General features: G+C 43.8%; 1 protein-coding gene across 5 annotated transcripts in view; it reads left to right on the top strand.

The window, feature by feature from the left end:
* Nucleotides 1–10,063, top strand: part of OSBPL10 (oxysterol binding protein like 10) — a 325,500-nt gene that overhangs the window by 1,695 nt on the left and 313,742 nt on the right. The gene's annotated exons all lie outside the window — the stretch shown is intronic.

The raw sequence follows: 10,063 nt of genomic DNA, 5'->3' as shown, positions 1-10,063 counted from the left end.
TGTGAGGCAGGAGAATCGCTTGAACCCGGGATGCGGAGGTTGCAGTGAGCCGAGATTGCGCCGTTGCAATCTAACCGGGCCGACAGTGCGAGACTCCGACTCAAAAAAAAATAAATAAATAAAATAAAAAGAAAGAAAAAATACCCTCGCCCCTTTTAATATTAATAGCAACTTACATTATTATCATTATTTCCTCTTCAGGTCCCTTTTGAAGTTTCGTGCTCACTTCCACCGCACAGTTGAGAAGTTGTGGACACGTGGAAGGATGGGGCTGTCGAGGAAAGGGGCTCAGGAGGCACTTGGAACGGTGGTAGTGTGTGTGATCTGCCATCGTGAGGAAGACAAGAACAGATGTGGCACTGCTGTTTACTTTTTGTTTTTTTTTTCAATTTGTTTTTCAAAAGCAAGCCAGAGGGAAATACAAGTGTCAGTGCGAGGAGAGCAATGCTTTTTGGAGAGGTGGTTGGTGGGGTATTTTGTCCTGCCTATTTAATAGTCTCCAGATCTTAATAGACTTGGGGCTCTTAAGGATGTTTGTGAGATTTGAATCATATCCTGGAACGTTGCTTATCTCTGTTGCATGGACGATATTACTTGGTTATCTCTTCCTGTAGATTGTTTGGAAATGTTCAGATTTGCTTCCATCTGAAACGTATCAGCCAGTTATTTGCACGAAACTCAACTTGGAGGAAGAGGACTTTCGAAGTATGGAAACCGAGTCGTTTCTATATTGATACTGTACATATAGGACTTTCTGAGTCACCTGGGCTTCCTGGGAGGTGTGTTACTATGTTAGTGGAAGTTGCACTTAATTTCTGAATCCTTTTATTTTTCAAAATAGTCCTAGTGTCTGCTGTTGCCTCTCCCTTTCCCCTTTCAATTCGTGAAAGCTGAAAAAGAATAGGTAGAATGCGTAGGTACAGGGAAATGTGAGATGACTAAATCTGATTTCAGTTCTTGGTAATTATGTCTTGTTAATGGCAACTCACGGTGCCTTGTCAGTAACAGCATTTTGTTGGTGTGTTGAGCAATCACTTTTATTGCTTTTTCTTCAAGTAGCTTATGAGGCCAACAGAACTTTTGCCCTGGATTACAGTTATTTTATTATTTACTTGCTGGGGAACAATATTTTACCTGCAATGTGTATTAAAGGATTTGTTCTTTGGAGTGGATTTAGGAGGCATTGGAGTAACATTCTTTTGCATTATTTTAAACCCATTGTGGTGTTTAGGTTAGAGGCAAGGTTGAGAAGAAGCACATTTAATGCCATTAATAATACCTATGTGATCGCAGGCTACCTAGGTGAAATGTTGTATTATGTACACTCCTGAGCGCGCTTAAGTGATGTCTCATCTTTATTGAATTTGTTTACTGTGATTTATAGCTGTCTGCCTATGTTTGTTCTTACCACAGTAGACTCACCGTTCTCCAAGTCTACCACTGACTCCATAAGCATTGTCTGTAATTGTTAACATCTCAGTGTCAGGGTTTCTATTTCCCACATTGTGTTCTCTGAATGATGGCTGAGGGTCCATTAGTGGTTTGGAGAAGATTTACGATGACTCTGTGATTGCAAAATTCTCCCTTCTCTAGGGGTCTTGTGAAAGGAGAGCTGGATTAGTGAAAAGGAAGAGAGAAAAGGATAAAAATAGAAACTTTGAAAATGTATTCATTTGTTCATTTGTTCAATTAATTTATCTATTCAGAGACCGTTTTATTGAGCACCTACTATGTGGCAGGCACTGTTCTAGGAGCTGGAGCTACTATCCTTCCCTGGTCCAGGGAAATGCCTTAGTGCAAATAGCCAACTGATTCATGCTGCCTTTCTTTCTGGGCCTCATAGCATCTTCCTTTGGCAGTTCTTTTCAAAGTGCCCACAGTTAATGACAGATCTATAGCAACCAAGTTCTTGGTTCATCCCCTGAGGCTGCTGTGCAATTGTAATGCTCTTCACCAGCTCCCAGGACTTAACACCAATCACCCACTAACAGTTTGTACCCTGGTGTCCTCTTGCGTGTTCTCAAGTTGCTGTAAAACTTATATTTTAACATTTGGCATCATACTCTGCCTTTATTTGTAGCCTCATCCTCATGCCCTTAGGAAGGCAGTTTGGGCCAGAATACAAAATAAATGACATAAAGAGATGTCACAGAGAAGAAAACTGCATGATGGGAACGTGCCGTACTGAGGAGAGTAAGTTCAGGACATTTGGCTCACACTCACTGGATGAGAATGTGAAATACTTAGAGTATGGGGAAAACATGCATTAAGGTCTCTCTGTCATTCATTATAGATATTTAAAGAAAATATTTCAGGCATAATAACACTGTATAGATTTACAGGATGGCATTGAAGAGTCAGTGCGTCGATACAAATGAACAACAATAAAAAATCCAGAAAGTGGCAAGTGCTATGAAGGTTAAAAAAAGGTGATGAGATAAAGGCAAGTATTTGTAGCAATAATTTTAAGTGTGGGTCTAGTGTCTTTACTGCTATTCACATTTTAACTTAGAGCACTCTCTTATTACCCATCTTATCACTCATCTAGAGTGAACCAGGGGGAGAGTAAACCTCAAGAACTTGGGGAGGCACATGACATAGCACCTAGTTGGCCAGGATTAGAATTTCAGACTGGGTTCTGGTGGCCCAGAAGGATTTTAGGAAGGGAAGTGATCCTTATTTGGTCACTCTGGCTTCTGTGTAGAGATGAGATTTTCAACGGGCCAAAGCATGAAGCAGGGGGACCAGTTAGGAGCCCGGCTGAGTGGTTTAGGAAAGAGATACTGGTGGCCTGGGCTGGGGGTTGGCAGAGAGTTGGAGAGACGGGATGGATCTGTTGTGGAGCGGGTGGAAATTGCCGATGAATTTGATGTGGAGGTGAGAGAGGGGCATGGATAACTCTTGATTTGTGGGTCTGAGAGGCTGGGAGGTTGAGACGTCCTTTGTGGAGATGAGGATCACAGGAGGGGAATGTGTTTGTGGGGAGGGTGAGGCTTGGCCAAGAGTTCTGTTTGGACTGTGTTCAGTTTGAGATGCCTACCCCTAGTAAGAAACTGGCTGTAGGAACTTTCATTTGCCCTACGTCTAACTTTACTCTCAAACTAAAATGGAACTATTTTGGAGTTGCTGATAATATCAAGTATCTGAGGAAATAATTTCTACTCGGATCTAGAAATTGTTATTTAAGTATCTAAGGGTTGCCATTGCCATTCACTTTTTCTTATTTGGAGAAAAGAAGACACTGCAAATGTGGAACCAACCTCCAGTTCTCTTTTTGGTGATTGGCGGGGTTGTAAGAACTCAATAAAATGCTAAAGGACAACAAATCTTGACCAGGATTAAGGAAGACAAGGCTGGGTGCATTGGCTCACACCTGTAATCCCAGCATTTTGGGAGGCTGAGGTGGGAGGATCACTTGAGCCCAGGAGTTCCAGACCAGCCTGGGAACCATGGTGAAACCCTGTCTCCACAAAATAAAAATATAAAAATTAGCCAGTTGTGGTGGCTTAGGCCTGTAGTCACTGCTGCTCAGGGGTCTGTGGTGGGAGGATTGCTTGAGCACCAGAGGTCAAGGCTGCAGTGAGCTATGATCACACCACTGGACTCCAGCCTGGGCAACAGCGGAAGACCCTGTCTCTAAAGTAGACGTTTATTTGGGGAGGAAGAGTAGTGTGGACTTTGGATTCAAATCTTGATATCAACACTTAGCATGCATGTGACCATGGGCTCGCTCTTTAATTGCACTGGGCTTCTGTTTTTCTCTTCTGTTAAATGTGGGAAATGATGCTACTCTTTTCATTAGTTCAATGTGAAGATTAAATGAGATTATCGGTGTATAAGGGACTGAGAATAGTACATAGCAAGATACCAAGAAGTGGTAGCTATTATTAGATCTTCAATTTGTCTGTTTTTAAGTAGGCACTTTCTGGTCCATAAAATTCTTGGTTTTTATTCTGAGTGCTGTGGTTACCCTGGGACCACATTAACATAATTATCATAGAGTTCTTTGGGGGAGAAGATGATTACTTTATTTTGAAGGGATCCTTTTAAAACTTGGCACCAAACATTTACAGCTCCCCTTCCCAGCCTCTAATTCCTATCTTCCTTTCCTATTTTATTTCTCTCTATATACCTTGCTACTATCTGACATGCTTTATATTTTCCTTTTTTTGGTCTCTCCACACTAGAGTATAAGCTCCCTGAGGACAGATAATTTTTTCTGTCTTTGTCACTGCTGTATCTCCAGTATTGAGAACAGGGTCTGGTATGCAGTAAGGGTAGAGTAAGTATTGTCAAATGGATAAAAAAATGAATAAATGACAGAGAAGGAGACCAGGGCTTAGTTCTATTTGAGCCAGTGTTAGCTATTGTTAATATTAGAAGTCTTGGTTCTGTACCTGCTCTTCACCTTGTCTTTGTGTTGCTGTGTTTATCATCTGTCCTGCTCTCTGCAAACAGTCTTTGGTTCTGGGTCAGGGAGTATGACTCTTCTTGTGACATACCCACCCTGATTTAGGGCCCACCACAGCTCACCCATTGGGGGCCATTAGTGACCAAATATCCAGGGCTTGCTTTTGACTCTATCTGGATTAACAACATATGTTGGGTGTTTAGTGTTTAGCCCCCAGCATTTTGGGGCCACTTATCCCAAGTTGAAGCATCACTGGGGTATATACTAATTTTTAAAGCCACCTTGAAGGACAATAAGTGTTTTTTTTTTGAGTATCCCAATAATTTTAGAGGGAATTGGTGTTACCAGGGTTGAAAATCACTGCTGTGGGTTTTGTATTCTTGTCTGCATGTACATAGGAAATATCTGCACATCTTCCTGTCTAGTCTGCCGGAGTGTTTTGAGGCTGCGTGCTAAAAATCCTTTAGGGACACTAGATAGTTTCATTGATAGTAATAATAAAGGATGGTTGCCTAGGTTACAAAACAGTGTATAATACTGTTTATTCACTTATGGTTCAAAATACTTGCTTTGTATTAACCACTCCCTGCAGAATCTGCCCTCCCCTTCCTTTGAAAGTGTGTATATATTTAAGGAGATTCACACCAAACTGGTTTTCTTTGGTTGGTGGGATTATGGGTGATTTCCATTATCTTCTCTTGTCTGTTTTCCCAAGGTGAACTTGTGTCTGTTTTGCAGTTTGAAAAAGTTGTTGAGACAAAGAAAAGCTGCTCGTGCCTTTTCACGTCGTCTCTTTAACTGTGAGTTTTGCAAGTAAATCTCAAGTCTAATTAGCATTCAGGAAACTACACAAATCATATACATACGCAGTTCACTGAATTTTCATAAATGGAACACACCCACATTAAGAAACAGCTGCCAAAGCATTCCCTGTCCCCCACAGCCCCTTTCCTTATGGTATCTCCCTGCATAAGGTAACCGCTGTTGTGACCTCAACACCATTGAATTGTTTGGTCTCTTTTTGAACTTCGTATTGTGTAATATGTGATCTGTGTGTCTGGCTTCTTTCTCTTAACATTATGTTTGGGAGGCTCACGCATGTTTCTGTGTACAGTTGTGGTCTGTTTATTTTCATTGCTATTTGGTATTCCATTGTATGAATATACTAAATACATTTGTCTATTGTAGGTTGGTATTTGAGTTCTTTTCAGTTTTTGACCCTATTCATAGGGTCACAATGCTGTGAACATTCTACTACCTGTGTTTTGGAGAACATATGTGTCCATTTCTGTGGATATACACCTAGGAGTGTTTGCTCATGTCCAGCTTATTAGATACTAGCGGAGAGTTTTCCATAGTGGTTGTGTGCATTAATACTTCTACCAAAAGGGTGTAGAGAGAGTCCTGTGTGTACCACATTCTCATCCACGCTTGATATTGTCTCTTGTTTTCATGTCATCCAATTTTAATATGCCTTTCCCTGATGACTACTGAGGTTGAGCATGTTTTCATGTATTAATTGGCATTTGGATGTCACGTTTTTGCAAGTTGCTCTTTAAGTCCTCTGCCCATTTATCTGTTGGGTGTCTGCCTTTTTCTCCTTGACTTTTAAGAGATGTTTATATATTCTGGGTACGCGCCCTTTGCTGGATGCCAGTACACAGGTGCCTGGGCACTGCATATATAGAGACATGATGTATCATGCAGGTATTACGTCCTGTGGATATACCACAATTTGTTTATCCATTACCTGTAGGACGACATTTGGGCTGTTTCCAGTTTTTAACTATTACAGATAAAGCTGCTTATTTCTGTGCAAGTCTTTGTGTGGTCACATGCTTTTATTTCTTTTGGGTAAATACCTAGCATTAGAATTGCTGGTGTATCCATCCTGTGTAGAAAGTGCTTACCTGTTTTCCAAAGCAGCTGAACCATTTCACACTGCCACCAGCAGTGTGTATAAGTGAATACATGGCTCCCCATCTTGGCCATCTTCATGTTGCTACCTGGAGAGCTTTTGGAAAACAGGACTGCCACGTCCTCATGCGCATGGCATTGCTTCTGAGAGGGGCAGTCTAGGGAGAAGCTGTGTAGTCCTTCTTACCTTTCCAGCTTTGCCTCCTTTTGGCCAAATGACCTTGGGCAAGTTATTTAACTATTTGGGCCTTGGTCGCTCTGTCTGTAAAATGATACGAACCTCACAGTGTTGTGAGGCCACCACAGGCACGAGTCCTGTGCTTGGTGCACAGTAGGTCCTCAGCAGAAGTTTGTGACTGAGAGTCTTGTATTTTAGACTAGTGAGTAGCTTTCTGGAACCTAGGGGGTGCCTTGGTGGTCACTTATGCCCCAGCCTTGGCAAATCTGCAGGTGTCTTAGCCCTGCCTCTCATTACATGAGGACCCAGTTAAGCCATTTGATTTGCCCAGTGGCTGTCTGTGTTTGCTGTGGTTCCTCGGAGACTGCTTGTGGACAGTTGTCTGAGGACTCTGGGAAGAAGGAAGCCACATGGGCCTTTGTGTCCTGAAAGAAGGGTTGAAATGGTTGTGCCGGAAATGTGGGAGGCTTTTTGCAGTTCTGCCTGGCTCCCACTGATGCGATCTGGGGCCAGGCCAAGACAGAATTGAAAAGAAAACCATCCAAAATTTGAATTTTGATAACCTAGACTGGATTGAATATGGTCACAGCCCAAAAAGTGCTTTATTTGTGCCTCATGCAATGATATCAATAATAATGATAAAATTAGGAAACATAATATATGGTCTTTTGTTGCAAGTCTGTTCCTTGAAGGTCAGAGAAGGCATTTGCAACAGGAATAATCTTTTCTTTTTGTGTTGTAGTTTTTAGGAGACTATTTATGTTTTTGTGTGGTTTAGTCCCTTCCTATAAATGTATTGATGAAAATACAGAGTTGAAAAGCAACCAGTATCAGTTTTTAGTCACTCCTTTCCAGGATGTTTTAAGTGTTTATCTGCACAGCCAGCCTTGTGGCCTGTGCAGGCTGCCATGAGGTGGGTGGGTGGGATTGGACGTTTTTTGGAAAGTGGTGGGGTTCAGGTTCTCCTTATGTGTGGGTGGAACTGGGGGCTCTGTTCTGGCCTTGTATTCAGGGCAATCGAGTGGATTGGGTGACTGATGCAAATGATCCTCACTCTGCAATGCTCACTCCATCAGAGCTGTGTGGGCTGCTAACAATGCGGTGAAAACCACTGCTACAGTTTACCTGGGCCTTTCAGTTGTTGAGTAGAGTCTGGACAGAGTCGGGAAACTTTCTTTTTTCTTTTTGAAGCAGTCTCGCTGTGTCGTCCAGGCTGGAGTGCAGTGGCATGGTCTCCACTCACTGCAACTTCCACCTCCTGGGTTCAAGCGATTCTTCTGCCGCAGCTTCCTGAGTAGCTGGAATTACAGGCGCCCGCCACCACACCCGGCTAATTTTTGCATTTTTAATAGAGATGGGGTTTCACCCTGTTGGTCAGGCTGGTCTCGAACTCCTGACCTCAGGTGATCCTCCTGCCTTGGCCTCCCAAAGTGCTGGCATTACAGGTGTGAGCCACTGTGCCTGGCCCCGAGTCGGGAAACTTTCTAAGCCCTGAGTGAGGTGGCAGCACCATCCCCCAAACACATTCCTCTTTGCTTGAAATTATGCCTGGTGGAATTTTTATACCCCAAATATTTTTTAGGGCTTTTTATGTATATGCCAAATGCCACGTGAGAAGCAGGAGACGGGAGGGAATCAGCACAGGCCCTACCTTAAGGAGCTGACAGTCCATAACAGAGGGGAGCAGACTTTTCTGTAAAGGGCCAGAGAGTAAATGGGTTAGACTTTGTGGGCTATACGGTCTTCATGGCAGCTACCGGGTGCTCCTTTGTAAATAAGTGGATGTATCTGTGTTCTAATAAAACTTTATTTATAAAAGCTGGCGGTGGGCTGATACAGTCTGTGAGATGTAGTTCGATCATCCCTTCCCTATAATTACACTTAGATTTCTTATGCAAGTAGTTGAGGCAGCCCAGTGTTGTGGCTAAGAGTGTAGATTCAGAGGTCCAGTAGCCTGTTTTTAAATCCCAGCTCTCCTCTTTACCTTGGACAAGCTATTTGACCTCTGTGTTGCAGTTTATCTGTAAAATGGGAATAATATGGTGTCTGTGTCATAGTTTTGGGGATCAACTGAGAAGCTGTGTGTAAAGGGTTTAGGACGATGGCTGGCACATAGAAAGCACTCATTAGGGCCAGGTGTGGTGGCTCATGCCTGTAATCCCAGCACATTGGGAGACTGAGGTGGGTGGATCACCTGAGGTCAGGAGTTTGAGACCAGCCTGGCCAACATGACAAAACCCTGTCTCTGCTAAAAATACAACTATTAGCTGGGCAAGGTGGCGCACGCCCGTAATCCCAGCTACTCGGGAGGCTGAGACAGGAGAATCGCTTGAACCCAGAAGGAAGAGGTTGCAGTGACCCGAGATTGTGCCACCGCACTCCAGCCTGGGGGACAGAGCAAGACTCCGTCTCAAAAAAAAAAAAAAAAACTCATTAGATGCAACAGTACAGATGGTGAGTGCTACTGCAGAGGAAGCACCTGGCAGTGGGAGCAGCAGCTCCACTTGGGAATAAAGGGTAGAAGTGGCAGGTGGAGGAAGACCTTCCAGAATGTTGAAGAGTTCATCCTGCAGACAAGGGCTTCAGCAGGGCGTCCCTGGTAGAAGACTCTGTGAGTACAAATGTTTGGAGGCATGAAAGGAGATAGGTTTAGTATGACTTGAATGCAGGTTGTATGTGGAGTGTGGCCAGAGATGAGACTGTAAAAGACAGACTAGGCCAAAAAAGGCTACTTTCTGAAGAACCTCTTAAGCCACTGAGACCACAGATCACAAAATGTCTGTGTTACCACAAGGGTGACACTGGCCCTGTGTATTTGTGAGTCCATGAAGCATCAGACACTTTACACATACTATCTAATTTAATCTTTAAAATGAGATGGAGGTGGGTGTTGCAAAGCTATCCATTCTCCCCTTTTCCTTTAGCTATAGACTCCAGTTTTTAGCTGGATACATGGCTGTCAAAAATAAAACTGGATTTTCATCCCTCCTCCTGTTACCGGGGGTCCTTGCTCCCAGGGCTCCCAAGATGGTGGCGGGCCACTTCCAAGATGGTGGCAAGCCTCGTGTTCTCTGACCTGGGGTTCTTGGCCTTGCGGATTCCAAGGAATGGAATCTTGGGCCATGCGGTGAGTGTTATAGCTCTATTAGAAGCCGTGGGTCACGGAAGAGAACCGTGGAACCCAGTGACTAGTGTTCAGCTCGATTAGGACGAACCCAGGCACTTAGCCGTGCAGGAACAATGGCAAGCCTTTAGCTGATTGGGAGTGGCAATGGGCGACTCGCTGGATCAGGAGCACAGCGGACACCCTGCCCGATCCGGAGCTATGGAAGTCAGCAGCGGGTCTGTGACGCGGCAAACAGCAGTGGTGGATGGCGAGCGAAAGCTCAATTTGAGCGGTAACAAACATGGACTAGAAGAGTGCAGTTTCAAGATTTAATAGAGTGAAATAGAGTGAAGAGTGAAAACAGAGTTCCCATACAAAAGGAGGGGACCCAAAGAGGGTAGCCGTTGCTGGCTCGAATGCCTGATCCCGATCATTGTCCCTCCTGCTGTGC

The sequence above is a fragment of the Papio anubis genome, chromosome 2 (assembly GCF_008728515.1).
Source record: "Papio anubis isolate 15944 chromosome 2, Panubis1.0, whole genome shotgun sequence".
In the NCBI taxonomy this organism is placed as follows: Eukaryota; Metazoa; Chordata; class Mammalia; order Primates; family Cercopithecidae; genus Papio; species Papio anubis.
This window is presented reverse-complemented; position numbering and strand designations above follow the sequence as displayed.